Below are 20,140 nucleotides of genomic sequence, written 5' to 3'. Positions count from 1 at the left end.
TAATAGAAATGGAGATCTGAAAGTAAAATATTTTTCATATAAAATTTTGAGTGGAAATTTGGACTAAGATATATGGATTATGAAGAAAATAAACAACAAGAAGTAATATAGATGAACCTCCCCAGGTTTCATTTTATTTTATATTTTGACACTAAATAAAATAAGTGCTTCAAATAATGGTACTTGTCTAATGTTTAGTTTACTTTATTATTTAAAACAATATTCTTAATTTAGCTCAAAAGGTTCAGTTTTGAAAATGTAAATGTTCTCTACGTAAATGCCATCATAATTTTTCCCGAGGCAAATAATCCTATAATTCCTTTTTGCTCTATCGAAGGATTATGTCTACATACACAGACAGACAGAGACAGACACATACACAACAGACACACACACACACACACACACACACACACACACACACACACACACTAGCAGTAGCCTAACTGAAAAGAATAGAAGGGACCTCAGGAGGATATGCAAAAAAATTCTTATCTAATTGTATCTTGTCGCTCAAATGGACAGAACTTTTAAATGTTATTTCTTTTAGTTTTTGACATTAATATAATTTCTATTTTCCTTTTTCTTATTCCACAGTCTTCCATACACCCCCCTCCTTGCTGATTTTCAAATTCATGTTATATTTTTCATTAATTATTGTAACATGCATATATGTGTATGTGTATATGAATATGAACACATGTTTTATGTCTGTGTGTGTTCCTAAACATGTAAGTACAACATGCTCAGTCTGTATACTGCTACTTGTAAGTATGTTTCCAGGACGGACTGTTTGGTATTGAATAATAGACTTGTGGAGTCTTCCCTTAGGAAAACTGTTTCTTCAGCTCTCCACTTTCTTTAGTCATTTGTAGTTCTGTGTGTAGGATCGAGACCTCTTGTATTTTCCCTCATCCTTTCTGGCATGTCCATTGCTGTATTCCTTGTTCAGTTAATATTTACATAGAACATTTTTTAAGGGGAAACAGTCTCTTTGGAATCATCTTGAGCACAGAGGACAATATCTACATCAAATGCACTATAATTTCAAACAGGGTCACACATCTTTCTAATAGAACTATGATTCATTTCCCATTCATTTCTAGTAAAAAAAAATTTAAGAAATGTTGGTGTGCTTCACCTCTGATATTTAATGCATAATTCTGGTCTCATTATTGTGGCATGATCCTCATTGCATTTTAATAATGCCTAAAGTTGAAAAGTTCTGACTAATGTGGAAATTATGGGTTAATATTTGTGACCAATATAATATACTTTAATAATTTCCATTACTTAATTTAGCTTAGTAATACCTGTGACTCTTTAAAGAAAGCAGGGAGATAAAGTAATGGATAGATAAGAGGGAAGGGATGAATGAATGAACAGAGAAAGGAAAAGAAGGAAGGTTGAGGGGAGAGAGAAGGAGAAAGGAATTGGGAGAGAAAGGAAGGAGAGTTTATACTAAACAATTTTTCAATGCATTTACGGATCTGCGACTAAGTTAACATCTGGCCACTGTGATGTCACTGTCTATAAACATAGTCTCGGTTTTCATGCAATTTAGATTAAGGGTCTTATTGAGATGATATATTTCACATACAGTATTAAAACTTCCTCCGCACAATATGATAAAGTTCTCATCATATCTCATAAGAACCATGAATAGGAAAATGACAAGCTTTCCTATGTTGTGTAAGAACAGTTACAAATAAAAAGACATGAATGAAAACAAAAGAGAGAAGCTCAGAAACTGCAGATAGTTCACAGTCATGTTGTTTAGTGTGTCACTATGTATCTAAGAGTCACTACCACAACTGGGAAAGATGAGCAGCATTGATACTGAATAAGCATAGAAAGGATGGGCAGTGGTGACAATAGGGCAGGTAGGCAGAGATGCATAATCAAACATTACAATTAGACTACTGTCTTGTAGGATGTGCTGTCTTTTATTTCCTGAATCAATGCAAGTGTATGTTTTAAGGTATCTAAAAAGATAACCTATCAGTGTATTGACTTAAGCCCAAAGCCATCACAATCTATAACCCCAGAGTATTACAAAAGCACCAAATAACATAAGCTTCCACAAGTTCTGATATTCTACTTTCTATATTTGATGCACCAGTAATATTGCATTTATCTTGTAACATGGGTATCTACCTTAACCTCACTTTATAGACAACCTGAGATAATTTCATTTTACATCCGTGGGTTAACAGAGTCTAGACTTTCACCCAAAATAAAGCTGCTTCTGGAATACACACTAGCAATCACTTTAATATGTTCTAAATTTCTGTTTTAATTTTGTTATCTAATTATCAAGTATAGGTAGCATATGAAACCCAATTAAAGAGTTCTACCTAAATGACGAGTGCTTACTTACTTAATTAACAAGTACTGATCATCCAAAATGTTCCAAATCTAAGAAAAAATGCAAAATAATCAAGTAAAACAGAAACTGTCTCCATCTTTCTTGATTGTGGAGTCTGCCTGTGCTGCTATGGGCACTGTACAGTTCTATATACTGGTCATGTATAATGGGGAGTTCCTCCAGTCTTTCAAATGTCTTTGTCTTGTAAATTTATTCTTTTTTGATATTTACATTTCATTATTCGCTTCATGAAATGGTATCTATGTGAATGCCACTGGAAAATAAAAACCTCCCATTGCATTCATAAGAGTGTCTACACAGAAATCTTACATGTGTTTTTAAAAATACTGTCAAAATAAAAATGAAATATCTACGAGTATTTGGAGTACATCTTTAAAGTGTGAAACTGAACCTTACTGCTTTCCTCTGCAAAAATGTACTAGTTTTCAAAACTTTCAATACTATTAATGACTTTTCAAAGCTCTCCACAAAATTGTTTTGTCAGTAGTCATTCATGAGGAACGACCTATATCCCTCAATAGAACATAATTTATGCTGCTCGCTGTGTTTTCTTTGAACATTCCTGGATTTAATTATCTGGAAAAACTGTGCCTCTTGACAAAAAAAATATTGTTTCTTGGTTTTCTTCCATGTCTATAGACATTTAGAGTCAAGATCTGATGAAATGAGGGGGAAAAATCTTTAAAGATTAAATATACCAAGAAAATAAATGAGCATGGAGCATGGTGAAAAGGGCCATTTCCTTAGTTTTAATCAGTGATTAGCTGCCGAGAACACATAAGAAAAAAATCAAATGTAATGGCCAATTTCTTTCTGAATGTGTGATTAATATTGTCAGTCAATTGAATCTTGTAAGCAGTTCAAAATGTTGTTAATTACAGTCCAGGGGAAGGCAAATTCAATACTCAACACTTTTAAGCAAAGGCAAATGGAGTTTTATGGTGCTGGCAACTGTAACGCATTGTGAGCATTGCCAAGCTACTCCACATACTATCCTAGTTGTTTATAGACCTCCTGATATGATATTTAAAATGTAACTGTAATGCAAGTATTAAATTAGATCAGAACTGTGTTTACTAGTTTCATGTTGCGAAGCCATATGTGCTATAAAGATAAAAGGCTTCAGAGAGTTGACAAAGCAACAGAGTTAAAATTTCCTTAGGATGATGAGTGCAAGAGCATCCTCTATCTGGGTGAAGCAGTCAACCTGCCAATCAGAGCTTTTGTACAATGGATGTATGACAGATATTTTTGACATACCCTATTTCTAACATTTTTTTCAATCTTGACTGTTTCTACCCTTTTTCCACAATGTTCCCTGAGACTTAGGCATGGGAGTTGTTTTGTAGATGTATCCTTTGGGTCCAGCCTCCACAACTCTGCATTTTCATTGGCTGTGGTTTTCTGTCATGATTTTTGTCCATACCCAATGCATAGCAATTCTCTGCTTCTTGATTCTGTCTAAAATTACCCAACTAAACTCTGAATACTAAGTTTGGAGGTATGTTTCACCACTGGGATGCTTCTTCATGTTGTGTGTTCTCCCTTGGTAAAACAGAAAATGAACACAATTTGTTTGATAACAGGTAGTCTAGTGGCTGTTGGAGAATGCATGGTGGTATTTCATTTCCCAATACCTCCATATACAAGATGGCAAGTGTATAATGCATCCTTTGTGTATAGACTGTAAGGTCTATGAAGTACTATTTACCATTCTTCTAGACAACAAAGCATAGTCATTCATTTCACCTTCATTTCATGTTTATATTTAGAAGAGGATTAGCTTGAGAGTTTGACTTATAAAATGTCTATTTGAAATACTTTGTTCAATATTACTTTTATATTTTAGGAGAATTTTGAAGGTGAGTGAATTATGAGAAAGCTATTAATAACATATATAAATATAAATTTCATATGGATGTCAATAACAAAGGAAATTACAGAAATTTATACAACTTCTTACTTTTCATTGCTCATATTTCTTGACTAGAAGTCATAATATTAAGTTTCTAGAACTTAGTTTCTTAGCTGCCAGACATTTAAACCTAAATTTTACATTATGTTTTCTGTTTAGAAATCCCATTGTTTTGTGATGGTACCTGGAAGTTTTCAGCTAGTGGGAAATGCTGGTCCTGGTGGATGACCATTTAAGAGAAGTGCAGGTGTTAATCAAGGTCACTTCAAGTAAGAATAAGAAAGCTTTAGTTTGTTTATTTGAAACCTGGGATGATTATCAAGTTTTAGAATCTAGGAAAGTTTGTTTTTCTAGTACAATTAGATATTTTTGGTTGATGTTAAAAGTTTTGAAGAAAAACAGGTTGTAATTATCTGAATGTGCCAGGAACCATGCTGTTACTATATTTCTTGGATCTGACAACTGTGATTAAAATTTACCTTATTTTTTATTTATGTTGCTTGCATATGTTCATTTTTGGAATGACAATAGTATTTATTTCCCATTATTTAAAAATAGATCATCTTCCAAGCACCAGGTAAGTCTTCCTAAGGTGTATCTTTCTTTAGCTTACAACTGTTATCCATCTTATTGCAGAAATACCAGGTTTACTGTATTTATGCTAATCTCCTGAAGATCTGTAGCTTGCCTTTGTATCTTTATTTGTATTGCCACATTTCCCAACAAAGTGTCACATACAAAAAAATTTATAATGAAACATTTGACTGTTGAATTGGCAATGATTTAACAAACATACTTTTACAAGTATACAGTTTTAATGAGACTACCTATATCTTGTAGAAAGTTACCATGTATCCATTCTATATACCATACTGCAGCAACATAGGCAATCCATCCTCTAGTTGGACGGTGTGTTCTGAGGCCATCAGCACTCCAGGCAAGGGTAAACCAAGAGAGGACATGAATATATATTTACTTTTAGAGATGTGAGAGTTAAAAATGTTGTCAATTTTATGGAATCTAGATCCACCTAGGACACAAATCTCTGGCCTTGTCTATGGAGGATTCTCTAGATTTGGATGAATTGGGTGAGAAGAGCCATCTCTATTTTGGGCAGCACCATCCATGGGCTGGGGTCAAAGGTAGAAGGTGAATCGAGTCCCAGTGTTCATTTCCCTCTGCTCTTTAACTGCAGATACAACTTGAGCAGCTAGCTCAGTTCCTGCCACCATGACTTCCTCTCCATGTAGAATGGACTATAACCTCAAACTGTGAGTCAGTGTTAAGCTTTTCTTCCTTTAGCTACTTTACCAGGTCTTTTGTAACTTTAGTGAGAAAAGTGTTTACTAGAGCAGATTATGCTTTTACTTTGTCTTATTTTGCATACTCTGCACTTAGCTGACTTAACAACAGACAATCCATCTTCTGATCCAAGGTTTGCATTAATCCTGCTAGAGACTTAGAACAACATAAAAGGAGATCCCAGTGGGTGTTCAGGAAGTTGGGAGTTTGGGGGAACCACAGCCACCTATAAGTCATCTTTGCTCCTGTAATTTACTCTGCTATACTCATTTAATTTGGGATACTGACCTTTATGGAATTGTTTTCTTTTTCTTTTTCTTTTTCTGTTTTTTTTTTTTTTTTTCAGTGTGGCTCTACCTTCCTAGAACAGGTCAATTGAAGTCTTTTTTACTTTTCTCCAGAAAAGCTGGGCACTGGCATATTTTAGTCCAAGTTGTAAATATTTGGTTTATTTTTGGTTATACATGTATGTTACTATACACCAAAGAACTGGTTATCCTTCCTGTGATAATTGTACATTTCAAATAACAAACTTGATGTTTTCAGTAACTTAACTTATCATTTGTTCAATTGCTTAAATAAGCTGAAACTGAGTTAAATTATAGTGTTCTATGTATCTGAAAAAAGATGCACATTCTCATTCATAATTTACAATAAATTAAAAGCAAGCAAATAAATGCATTAGTGTTCTGCATTTGAGATAATGCAACTGTTGCGAAGATTCAAAAACAAAATGGAAGAGTCAAAGACAGCACACAGAAAATATGTATGTCCATGATATTATAGTCTCAGAAGGGCCATCAAGGATGGCTTTCCCAAGAGCCAATACATCAGAATTTCCACCTGACTTGATTTCCAGATATTTGACTAATTTAAAAGAATCGTTTTCTAATTCCTTTAATTTTATAGTCTGATAGGGCATTATAAATGTCCTTGTGGCCAACCAATGACTGGCTTATCTTGTGACTCATATCAAGAAAAGAATCCCACTCCTGACATTGCCTTGAGGGCCAGGACCAGAGACTAGATAGCCCAGAGACCTAGGTTAAAACCAAATATGACTGAGGGGAGTCAATAAAATGATTCCTAATGATATTCTGCTCTACTCATAGATTGGTGCCTACCCCAATTGTCATCAGAGAGGCTTCACCTAGGAACTGATGGAAATATATGCAGAAACCCACAGCCAAACATTAGGCCATTAGGCAAAGTGTGGAGAACCCCTTTAACAAGGGAGAAAAGATTATAGGAACCACAGCGGCCAGGGACACTACAAGTAAATCCACAGAATCAAATAACCTGGCTCATAGGGGCTCACAGAGATTGAACCAATGGCCAGAGAGCCTGTATGGGACTGACAGGCCCTCTGCATATATATTACAGTTATGTAGCTTAATCTTCTGTGGGACTCATAACAGAGGGAGAGAGGGACTATCTCTGATTCTGTTGCTTGCTTTGGGGACCTTTTCCTCCAACAAGGTTGTCTCATCCAGCCTCAATAGGAGAGGACGTACCTAGTCTCACTACAACTTGATATACCATGGCAGGTTGGTATCCACGGTGGGCCTGCCCTTTTCTGAAAAGAAAAGAGAAGGGTAGATTAGAGTGGCTGAGATGAGAGGAGGGAGAGGAAATTGAATTCAGATGTAAAAACGAGAGATACATAGATAGATAGATAGATAGATAGATAGATAGATAGATAGATAGATACAATGCAAGACAACAAAAATGAATTTTATATATTTTTTAAACTGAGATCTAATGTAGTAGTGGCCGTGGTAGCTTTATCCAAAATTATACCCAGCTGATATACATGAGTCTATTCAAGCCCAGAAATTACATTTAAAAATGGTCATGTGCTCCAATTAAAATCATCTTTGTTAAGTACTAGTTTATACACCTCACACTTTTCTACTAGATATGGAAAGAATTAATATTTTCAATTACACATATGAATACCACCTCAACCAAGATGCATAACAAATGTTCCATCTGAGATCACTGTCCATAAGTTTTGTAGTTTATCCCATTAGAACTTGGTGACAACTGGGCTATTTCTATGCTTTCTATATAAATGGAATATTAGACATCATAAGTCTTTGAGCTCCTACTTTTTTCCATTGCAATAACTCATTGAAGGTTTTTCTAAATTGTAAGCAGATGGCTTTTCTGTTTACTGACTACTATTCTAATGTATAGTGGTATGACAACTATTACATCATTTCAGTAGTTTGATGTCATGTGATACTTTTAATACACAAGAGAATTTCAAACAAAAGTTGTTGGTCTACTTGTACCAGGTTATTTTATGATTATATCTAATTCTGTTAAATGTATACTTGTGGTTAAGAGTTGAAGTTTCTTTGACTCTCCATTTACAAATTACTAGTATTATTTAATATTTATTATTATTATGATATCATTATTTTATTGGCCATCCAAATAATATGTCAAAGTATTTAATTTGGGAGTTGAGTTTTGCTTTCATGATTAATGATGTTAATCAACTTTCCATGTGATTTCTTTATTAGTCATATTTCTGCTTTGCTAATGTTCCTATCATTTTTAACATGGTAAAATATTTGAAGCAATATCAATAGATACAGTTGTATTTCTGAACATTATCTTGTGCTCCACCTGTACTTGACTGTTTTAAAGTCCAAAAATGACCATTGCTAAGCACCATTGTTGTCACAGATATTATATGTTTAAAGATTGAAAGGGCCAAAGTAGAAATCAGGTTAAATTATGGAGAGCAAGAATCAATGACTTTAAATTTTAACTAATCAAAACCAGGCGGTTATAGTCACATAAAAATTCTGTGTATTTAAATGCATGCATTAACCAAAGTTATTGTACACCTTGCCATATGCAAATTGATTCTCACACATTTCAGGCTTCACAGTACACAGTACACAGTGCTGTACACAGTACATTGATGCAAACTGTAACCTCAGAGCTGGTGCTAGAAGAGCCTGGCCTTCTTTGGGCTTGAATACTAAATAAAATTACTCCACTTACATCAAAGGTTTTGAAATGTTTAAGTACATACAAAATATCATAAAGTATTGTATTATAGATAATGAAATTTTTGGAAGCACTACTAAAATACAAAATTACTGCATCATAATGAAATATGCAATATGATCAGATATCAGCCCCTAGCTTAGGCTTGTTCCCAATAAGCTCTTACAACTTAAATTAACCCATTATATTAATCTGCGTTCTGCCATGTGGCTTATTATCTCTATTCAGTACCATGCATACCACTTCCTGCTCATCTCACTGGTGAATCCTGCCTCTTTTCTTCCCAGTGTTTCCAACTCTGCCTGGAAGCCCACCAACCCTCTCCTGCCCAGCTATTGGCTGCTCTTCTCTTAAAAAAAAAAATCAGAAGGTGCCCTGGCAGAGACACATCTTCACAACATAAAAAGATAATCCCACAACAAATCTATTTACAATAAAAGGAAAAAAAAAACAAGAATGCAAATGAAACAAACCATGGAGGAGCAAGCCAGTAAGCAGTATGCTTCAGTTCTTGCCTCCAGGTTGCAACCTTGACTTCCTGCCATTACTGCCTCCTATCGTGGACTGTGATATGACATTGTAAGCTTAAATAACCCCTTTTCTTCACAAAATTTCTTAATGAGAAAAACAGTTTTAGTCACCTGATATTTCTAAGGAGACATTCTTACAAGTCCCATCCACCAAAATCTACTGCTTGCTTTCAGGCAACCCCAAACTAAGAGAATAAATTAAAGCATTCTGAGTTCCATGGTGAACACGTGATTCACTCTGACAAATTTAAACTCACAAGAATTCCCAACATGACTTCCTGAGTGCTCCCAAGACTTTAAAAAATTCATGTTATGATGACTAAACTCATGAAGACACAAGTCAACATCAGCAAGGATGAACTTAGAAACAGTAATTACAAATGATGGAGTTTCATGCTTCAAAAGCCATGCCATATACTAGTTTATGAGACAACTATAAAATGTTTATATAGTCAAGATTTAAAGAGATATTGATTATATATAAAAAATAAACAAAATGCCTATGATATGAATAAAGGAGGATTTTAAAAAGGATCAATGGCATTGTTCAAGACATGTTTAATAAATGTATACATAAGACGCTAATGGCGAGTTACAGACAAAAATACTTGTAATCTGGAAGGCATCAAGAACCCTGGTAATATATCACAGTCATAATTAAGAAAATGCAATAACTTTAGAAAATAGGCTGCATCTTTCCAAATTGATAATTTTAAATGATTCTAATCAAAGTCCTAACATATTTATCTTTGAAATATGATAGCCTTAAACCAAAATTATTATGGTAATATATAAACCAAGAAGATTCAAGAATAAATTGGAAAAATCAGTTTCAGGATAGTAACACTTTATATAAAGTCTTAAATATACAGCAGCTAAGTTATTTTTATCAGTGAAAATAAACAATTAAAGGAGATTAAATAGCCTAGAGAGAACATTTGGATATAAAAGTTTACTGAAATTCTCATTTCTAGGTCATTGTCACATAAATGGGTAGATAAAATAGGTTGCCCATTAAAAATGTGGTTGCACTATTAGCCTAACTTGAACCCCCCAAATTTTAAATTATATGTTACAAGCAAAATATTGCAGATTTTAATGTAGTTAGAAAAATGTTGCCATAATCTTGATAACAGGCTGCATTTTTTTACTTTCCATTTGTTATTTAACCATGACACCAAACATTATTCTTGGGAGGGGCTCATGAGGTGAGAAGCCATTGAGAATTGGAGTCAGTATTTTTAAATATGCTTTTTTGTTTTGTTTTGTTTTGAGACAGTGTTTCCCTATGTACTTTTGGCTGTCCTGGAACTCACTCTGTAGACAAGGCTGGCCTCAGACTCAGAGATCTGCCTATAGAGTTCTGGGAATAAAGGCATGTCCCACCAACACTTGGCTAAAATATGCTTTTACTTTAAATAAAGTTACATCATTTTCATCTTCCCTTCCTACTTCCTGTCCCTCTCCACTATGCTTCCTTGATGTTCTCATTCTCTCCGACTCCTAGGTTGATAGCTTCTTTTTCTTTGGTTATGTGTGTGCTTTAATGCCTGCACAAATATATATAAATGAAAATAAAATCTGCTGAGTCTCTTTTTGTTATTTAAATGTATATGATTTGCTGGCTGACCACTCTGAATTATAAAATCATTAACAGGATTTATTCCTAAGAAAGGCTAATCTTCATTCTTCAAGTAGTCATTAGTTGCCTGTGGTTCTCATTAGATATAAGACCCCACAAAAATTTCCCCCTTTTACTGAAAATAAATCTGCCACATGATACAGGTACATGACTCCTTGACATAGGACAAGTGAGTGAATGAGTCAACATTCTACTCCATACCTACTTATTCAGATGCAATTTTCACTGCCACCCCATACACACACACACACACACACACACACACACACACACACACACAACACACACAACACAGATGTGCACATACACACAAACATGCACTAATATGATGTGTTTCGTGAAAACATAGGAGAAAGATGGGAAATGGTCATGCTGAAAGAAGAACTCAGATTATCTAAAGGAAATAAAGCTTCTCACACCCTTCGGAGGATCCTGTCTTTGATACTCAGGCAGATACTTCCTGTTCTAGAAAACTGCACTGCTATAGGTTAATAAGAAAATTCCCCAAGTTCTAAATTATGAAATGTGTAAGTCTATTTCCAACATGAAGCTCAAACACAAATCTGATATTAACTCTTCATTCTATTCTAACCATTCAAACCCCCGCAAAATATGTTTAAGATGAGCAATTAAAATTCATTGCCTCAGATTCATGGATAGCAGAAGAGTGTGCAAATATGTGTGAAGGAGGCATCAGGAAGAGGCAGAAATGATGATTTACGACATGGTTCTTAGAAGACATGATGAGCTATTACTGCGGGGTGATTTTAGGAGTCTGTGTGCATGTGGGTCTAGGTCCTGAGATCACATTTCCAACTAGAAGTTTCTTTTTGAGTGTGTGGTCCTGGCACATAAGTAAAAACATTTTCACAAAAGCAAGGAGCAACTTGTTAGTGAGACATTAAGATTCCCAGGGCTAAGAGGATTATACCCAATTATATCTCTTCTAACATTTATTCATATCCTAATCATATAATTTATCTATCCTAAGTATCAGTCATTATTCTTGATGCAGAGTGTGAAAACTGGAAAGTCCTCTCAAGAATGTCTTTCATGTCACTGTCTAGATTGGAATCAATCATCTTAAATGTCCTGAACTAGCCTTCCTTGGAAATAATACCCTAACTTGGTTATTTTTTAAAAAAAAAAATTCATTCTAGTAACACATGACTTCCTGTTATCCAGGAGAAATTTGTTTCCCCTATTTTTAAACCTGTGTCCTTTTTTTAGATTTTATTTTAAAAGATATCTTCTCAGAAATCAGTTTCCTCACAACCTTACTAATAGTATCTAACTTTTCACATATTTAGTGTGATTTGCTTTTCGTGAGGACATTTACCACACATGAAGTATCACTACATCAAAGTTAGACAGACTTTTGCATAATTTATATGGATTGATAATTCAGTGTAGATATTAAGTTAATTCCCTATAACATGCAAACAAAATATGCTTACATCTACTGTGTTCATGTGCCTATGATATATTGTAGTATATGAAATGAGTTAGAATGAAAACAATTATGAGTCTATTGTAATAGTGGCCACAAGTCAAGGTTATAATCACTATGTTACTATAAATGATACTGAATTAAATATGATATTCTAATAGGCAATGTAGATAAAATATACCATATGATTTATAATTCATTAGAATTTTTATTATGTCACATTTTATAAAACTTACAAACTATCTGACAAGAAAAATAAGAATGAATGTACTAGAAACACTGTTACTATTTTCAAAGTATTTTATTGGGCATTAAAAATGGAAAGGAGACATATTTTGTATCATTAAATATTTCTTTTGTAAAGGTAACAATTTTAGGAGATGTTCATTAAGTCTATAAGATATTCAAGGCTTTAAGTGAGCAATATTTTACAATATTTTTCACTGCTGACCATTTATGGTTTTCTTAGTGTCCATAGAAATGAAGTAAAAAGGGACACAAGCATCATCATTACACAGAGCAACAGTGATATTAACAGACTTGGTTCAAATTCATCCTTATGTTTCTCTAATAGCTTAGATTCTTATTTTACCTCTGTTCCCAATTTTCTTGCAGAATCTTGTAACCAAAGTTGAAAGGAAGATCAAAACCAAACCACTGCATATTCCAAGTACTTGCTTTCAAATCGGATCAATGCAGTGTTCCGGAGAGACTTAAGAAAGCCGGTAACAGCTGGGCTGTGGTGGCACACACCTTTAATCCCAGCAGTCGGGAGGTAGAGGCAGGCAGATTTCTACGCAAAGCTACACAGAGAAACCCTGTCTCGAAATGCTTTCCTCTCCTCCTGCCCACCCCCCAAAAGAAAGCCGGTAAGATGAGATGAAGGTAACTCACCAGGTATGTGTTAGAGGATGAAGGAACAGGGGAGAATGGTTGTCAGAGAAGGAAGCCGAAGACAATCAGAGGACATCAAAAGAGGTCTGTTACCATTTTTCAATAGGAACTAACTATATTTTTTTTCCATGAAAGGGGAACCTAACCACTGCAACTTTTATCCTAAAAGTTAGTAAACACTATATTTTAAATACTTATTTGAAATACTGATACAACCTAAGTGCTATACATTTATCAACTGTATTTGTAGATGCCATAGTTTGATCTATGACCGTGGTTATGTTAATGTATTTCCGACACTATATTCAAGTATATTCAAAAGCAATGAAAACAGAAAAGGCAGAAGATTGTTGAAGTTTTCTTTTTTTTTTTTCAACAATGCTGCAGGTCTCCAGTATAAACACATTTGGAAAATTCCTAATGGATGCAATGAATTCAGATTGAAAAGTATAACCTGGAGGTTCTAACAACAAAATATTCTATGAATATATAGTTTTCTTAAATATGGCAGGAAAAAATGCAAAACTGTGTTTGAAGTACTGTGCTAATTTCAAAATGCAGAGACAATTGCATCCATTCATGAATCACAATACAATGGTCAGCTGAATTGTACTTAGTAATGACACTCTAGCATTAGAACAAAATAAAAGAACACAAATTTATTCAACTTCCATACTATCAAAGCACTTCTTTTAAACATCTATTTTGAAATTAGGCTTTCAGCCCAGTTTAACTTCAGTTGATTCATGCTGGTCAAACTGGGTCAAGAATGGGACAAAATGTAGAAAGAATGGAAAAAGAAACAACTAGGGAACATTTCTGGGCCTGAAAGCTGAGCTATGGTCTTCCTAAATATTAAAGCGTTTGATATTATGAACTCAAATAAGGAAATAAAAATTACCAACACATGTGGTGGTATTCTAATTGTACTGAAATGTGATTTTGATTGTATGTTAATAAATAAAGTTGCCCGGGGTCAGAGCTATTAGAGCCATAGCAAGAGTGTGGCAGTGGTGGCACACGCCTTTAATCCCATAGATCTCTGCGTGTTCAGGGATACAGCCAACATTGGAGACATATGCCTTTAAGACCTAGGGGGCTGTACATTCAGACAGTGACGAGGCAGTCACGTGTTTGGGTTTACAACCAATGAGAAGGCAGAACAAAATACTATAAAAAAAATGAACAGACAGGATATAGCTCTCTTTCAGGAAGCCTGGACAGGAGGAGGAAGGGTGAGATTTTAGCTCTGAGCTCTGACCTCTTGGCTTTCTCTTTTACATTGTTTCTGTGTTTCTTATTTAATAAGATGGTTGGTTACATCTACAAACACACTCTTCATCTGGACTGGCAAAATATGCCTGACAAATAAGGAATGCCTATTCCAATTATCTCTGTGTTAATCATTCACACACCAGGTAACAAGTTAATTATATATGATCATAGAGTTTCAGAAGATAAAACATTAAAAGAAGTTCAAAAAATCAGAATAGTTCTGCTTTTGAGTCTTCACTATAGAGATAAGGTATCAGGGTACCATGGAGACTGGATTTTGGAAGACTTGTAAGTTATTAATTACCCAATTATTACAAGTTAGCTTCTACCTACTTCATTCACCAAATGTGCCTTCATGTGTCATCTCTATATCAGATTTGCTAAGATGTCTACTCAAATATTTTCCTATTTTTAAATTTCTTATCTTAGTGTTAGGTTATGAGAAAATGTTATGTGTTGTTGATAAGCCCTGTTGGGAGACAGATGAAAATTCAATAATATAATAATTCAGGGATCCCAAGTACAGTCTTAAGATCCATTTTCCACATGCTTCTTCAATTTCAGCTTTGAGGGAAAGAGCACAGCTAATTTGGAATTTCTAGAATGAGCTCTAACTCATGATGCTAAATATACTGAAATAGCCTTTCAAATGTTCAAGGGTTTCTAAAATAAAACTTCTTTTATAGAACAGAGATTAGACATAGAAACTGTGACGACAGTAGAGAATGCCCCTGTACTCGCCACACACAATTTCTGCTATTACAAGTATCTTAGTAACTCTTGGTTCTGTGCATTAAAGATCACTATTGTCTTCCCTTGGCTTCAATGAATATTCATTTTCACTGATAAATAGTATTCTTTTACATTCGCGGACTCTCATGCATATATAAATGAACATCAACTTTTAACTATCATCAGTAAAGTTGCGGTAACATCTTTGCCTAAGTTCTTGTGTTGAGCCATAACTTCAAAGCACTTGGTCAAATATGTAGAAATGTAATTCATGGATCCTCTAATAACACAGGCTTAGCTTTGTAAGGAGCTGTCACATTGCCTTCCAAAGCCTCTGGTGGCACTTGGAATTTCTACTAGCCATGAATAAACTTCCAGCAACCGGCTTGAGCCATTGCAGTAGTGCACAGGTAACATTTCTTTTATTCATTTAATTTCTTAAAGCCTGTTAATGGAGGATTTCAAACTGCTTCTCATATGACCTCTCCATCTCAGAATTGCTGTGATACCTGTTCAAATGTTTTCAATATTTTTCAATTTATCATTGTTAGGTTGTAAGGAGATTTGATATATTACTGATATGCCCTACAATATACACATCTTTCTAGTATTTTCTACCAAACTGTAGTGCTTATTTTTTTCCTTAATAGCTACCTATATATGGCATAAGCTTTCCATTTTAATAAAGACCAATTTTTGTATGGTTAATGCTTTTAGTATTATATCTAAAATTTTATCAACATATTTAGGTTGGTTTATTTTTCCTCTCATAATGGTTGTCTATCAATGAATATGGAAGATCTCCTTATATTAACAGTGAATACCTTTCTTTATCATTATATAGCTATCTAATATAGATCTTATAAATGTTTTATTAAAATTGTATCCAATTACATACTTATTTGAATTCTTAATTATCTTAATGACTTGGACACTTATCACCATACTACTATTCAAGCCTTTTTGTCTCCCTCTCATAAATTTGGATAATATTTATGTAGATTTAAAACTTTTCTCCATTCACATTCATTATATTTTTCTACTTATTAAAAATTTAAGAATAATGGGTGATAATTTATTCATCTCCCCTTCAAACTATGCTTGTTACTTCATGCAGTGCTTGCAAATTTATGTATAAATTTCCTCTTCTTGAGTTACCAGTCACCCGTTTTCTTCACAGATAAATATTTACATGATATAATATTTGAAAGGATTATAGCTAACAGTTGATGATCTTATGCAAAATAAGATACAATTTAACACATTAATTTCCTTCTCTAGGACATCATTTTTTTGTAATAGCTTGGCCTGAGTTCTTGTAGTAGGATTGATCATATATCACTTGACCTTACACATGTTTTATAATGCATTCAGAAGTTGCACGGCCACATATTTTGTATGAATATATGCCTACACAACTGCAATAGAAAACTATCCCTTTCAAAACTAGTAAACAGCAATCCCCCACTATCAATTAACTCATAAAATAACTTTTCATTAATAAATACCACTCCAGGTGGATTTTTCAGGGCATTATTCCAAATGTCATTGAACTCAGGTAACTACAATAACAGCCCCCCACCCCCACCTTGCCTGACTACTTTTAACCAGCTGCTTCTCTTCAGTAGCTGCACACCTTGTCTTCTCTAATGTTGAAAGTACTTATCCTTCTGCTCTTCTAGGAATGTGATTTAGCAATAACCCTGAGGGATATCCTGTGACTCTACATTCCCTCTGTTCCATCCCTTCCCTCTCCCTCCTTTTTTCCCTCCCTCCATCCCTCCCCACTTCTCTCCTTTTAGTCCCATAAGAAACTGGTTTCTCCAATTTATTAATGTACAATCAACTACAATTTAACTTACAAGGAAACCTATCACTTCTGTGTCAAGTCTGTGAAGACATAATTAGGAAATTAAATAACAACTAACAATCATTTTTTAATTCTATTTAACATTATCATTTTTCTCTTTTTGCATTTTTTCCCTTTCCTCCCCTCCTCAACCTCCTTTCAAATTCTCTATCCTCTTTCCAAACCCTCAAATTTTAAATCCTTGTTCTCTTCAAATCCATGGCCTTTTTCCCATTGTTATTGTATGTGTGTGTATATATATATACACATACATATTCCTAAATATAACCTGGTCTGTGCATAAAATACAAGGTGTATGTGTGATTTCAGGGCTGAGTATTTGATATTGGATAATCAATTCATGTGTTATTTTTGGAGAACACTCTTTCTTGGTCTCTCAGGGTCCCTTCGTGGGTGCCTGTAGATTTTTTGTGTAGAGATGAGGTCTTTTGGCTTTTCTTCATTCACTTTGGTATATCCTCTGGTTTGCAGAGGTTTGTGGCCTCTTTCCACAAGATGTGGAAAGCTGTCCAGTATCCCATTCCCTAGTTCATTCCTTCTTCAACATCTCAGATTTTCACAGCATGTTCTTCCCCTGAGATTAAAAACATCTCTTCCTTTTGTCTGTGTTTTTCAAGGATAAAACAAACACACCTAAAAATGGGTATACTACAGTATCTTTTTTTCCATCTTATAATGTAAAGCATGATAGAAAGGGATACGGCTACAAAATACCCTTCAAATGCCTACAGAAAAAATACCCATATGTGCATAGAATTCTTATCTTTTATCTTAATGATTCTTGTCTCTCAAATTAGATATAGAATACAATATGAGCGCTGTTAAGATACCTAGGCAATAAAGGATCTATGAGTCAAAGTATAAAATAATGATAGATTATGATAGATACTATTTGTCAAATAGTATCTTCATTTGTGTTACATTTCATCATTCATCTATAGTGAAAATATTCTTTCAGCCACTACTATGTATGAGGAAGTACTCAACAAATATTTCACAAATAAATGCATAACTGTGTGGATGAACATTACAAAGTAGGGCATGGTAATGACACAAAACTCCAGGAAACTTTAACAGTATAATTACCCGACCCTAAACAATACTTCAGAATAAAGTTTGTTTGCACTCATGAATATCTTCCCAAATGGATATGAGCCTGCTAATAATGCTTTGCATGACAGAACTTATTAAACTTCATCTCACAAGACCTTAGTTATGTAGGTATATAGAATAGATATGCAAATCAGATGCTTAAAGATAATTAATTTTGAAATCACTTTAAGGCAGTTCTTCAGTCTACCTATGAATTTATACTTACCAATAATAAAAACAATTTGTCATAGTAATGAGATGCGTGTGCACCTATATTATAACATAATTAAATCTGAGAATAATACTTGAGGATGTAGAAAATCTTAAATATTTATGAGTTGATAGATTCTTTGATTTTATTATAATCAGTGCTAAGAACTTTTTACAAAAAAATATATACAACCTCATGGCAGGAGTATATTTTGGGGCATTTCAGGTATTGTTGAAAATTCTGTACTCATTCCAAAACAAAATGCATTACATTTTTAAAATGCAACACAAGCCTTCAAATAATAGAGCAATTTTAAAAACAAAACATTCAGATACAATACAACACAAAGATAATTTTTCACCCTTCTGTGGAGAAATGAAAATAGAAAAATATCAGGAAACTTTATATTCTGTCACTATCCACTGTGATTTTATAAGAGTAGAAAAGTTTGCATGAATTGTGGAAGCAATACAGAATGCCTCAGTCTAAATCAGAGCCATAGTATTTCAGAAAGCTGTCAGTCATGGGTGTTTTGTTGTATAACATTATGCACACTGTAGAGTAAATGTTATGTTCAGAATGAATGCTGCAGTTAAATCACACAAGACAACACAGTCTTTTAGAAATAACCCAGCTTTACCACAGACATGATTTAGAGCTAAAACTTGGTCACTGTTCATTCAGACTGCTTTTATTGGGCTCAATATTTTGAGAGTGTACTATTCAGCTCTGTAGTATCATCTGAGTTCAATACAGTTGAACAAAATTGTTCAGTTTATTGTGCTATATGACCAATTTTATTTTTAATATTCTTATATTTTAAAGTAATTGTCATCATTTAGAGTACTTACTACAAATAGTTATAAATCACTATGTTCAGAAAGGTATACACATATATCATGTATTTGAAAATAGGTATTAGTCACCAAATATGTCCAAACATATAAATATGAATTATTCTTTATTGAATAAATGATATATTTACAAATGTGATTACATATAGTATATGTGTAGATTAATGAAATTAATTAAATGAAGAAAAGAAGCAACAAATGCATCAGGAATTTAAAATAATTTTGAGCAAATGTATTTTCCAATGCTACCTTAATTCTGGACAGATTTTCATAAATTAAACACTCGGCCTAATCCCTTTTCATACTTATAAGGTGAAGTAAATGCTTTGTGATTAGTGAGAGTGTATTTTCACACTCTAATTATAAGAAACCTGTCTTGGTCAAATATTATGAGCTACAAACTGAGGTCATGATTTCTATTAAGTGCTATCTAACCAATTTGCAGAGTCATTTCCAGATGGTTTATAAAGCATGTTTTTCTACACAGTGTCTTATTATTTTGAAATAAAAATTAGAAGTTTTAAATGATAGTCCTCTAAGACACTGCCATTTAATGTATCAGCTTATCCACAGTTAGCATCAATTCATTATTAGAAAACACATAATAGGAGGTGGAGAGATGGCTCAAAAGTTAAGAGTACTTGCTGTCTGGCAGAGGACCTGGGTTTGGTTTCGAGCACCCACACAGGATTTCAGTCATCAGTTACTCTAGTTCCAGGGTATTAGATGCCTTCTTCTGGCCTCTGTGGGCATCTAACATGCACATGATTAACGTATGTACAAGCAGACAAACACTCATATGCAGTAAAAATGCTTAAAAAAAAGAGTGAAGTAACCCTGTAACACAAGTGTCATAAAAAGATCAAAAGATTCATTCAAAATTGTATCATAAATGTTTAAGATTATCTTGTTGTTGGAGTTTATTTCTGGATTCCTAAAAATGGATAATAAACATGC

General features: G+C 33.9%; 1 protein-coding gene across 1 annotated transcript in view; it reads right to left on the bottom strand.

Annotated features, from left to right (window-relative positions):
* Spock3 (SPARC (osteonectin), cwcv and kazal like domains proteoglycan 3) overlaps nt 1-20,140 on the bottom strand; it is a 355,708-nt gene that overhangs the window by 222,532 nt on the left and 113,036 nt on the right.

Source organism: Peromyscus leucopus, chromosome 17 (genome assembly GCF_004664715.2).
Source record: "Peromyscus leucopus breed LL Stock chromosome 17, UCI_PerLeu_2.1, whole genome shotgun sequence".
NCBI classification, from domain to species: domain Eukaryota; kingdom Metazoa; phylum Chordata; class Mammalia; order Rodentia; family Cricetidae; genus Peromyscus; species Peromyscus leucopus.
This window is presented reverse-complemented; position numbering and strand designations above follow the sequence as displayed.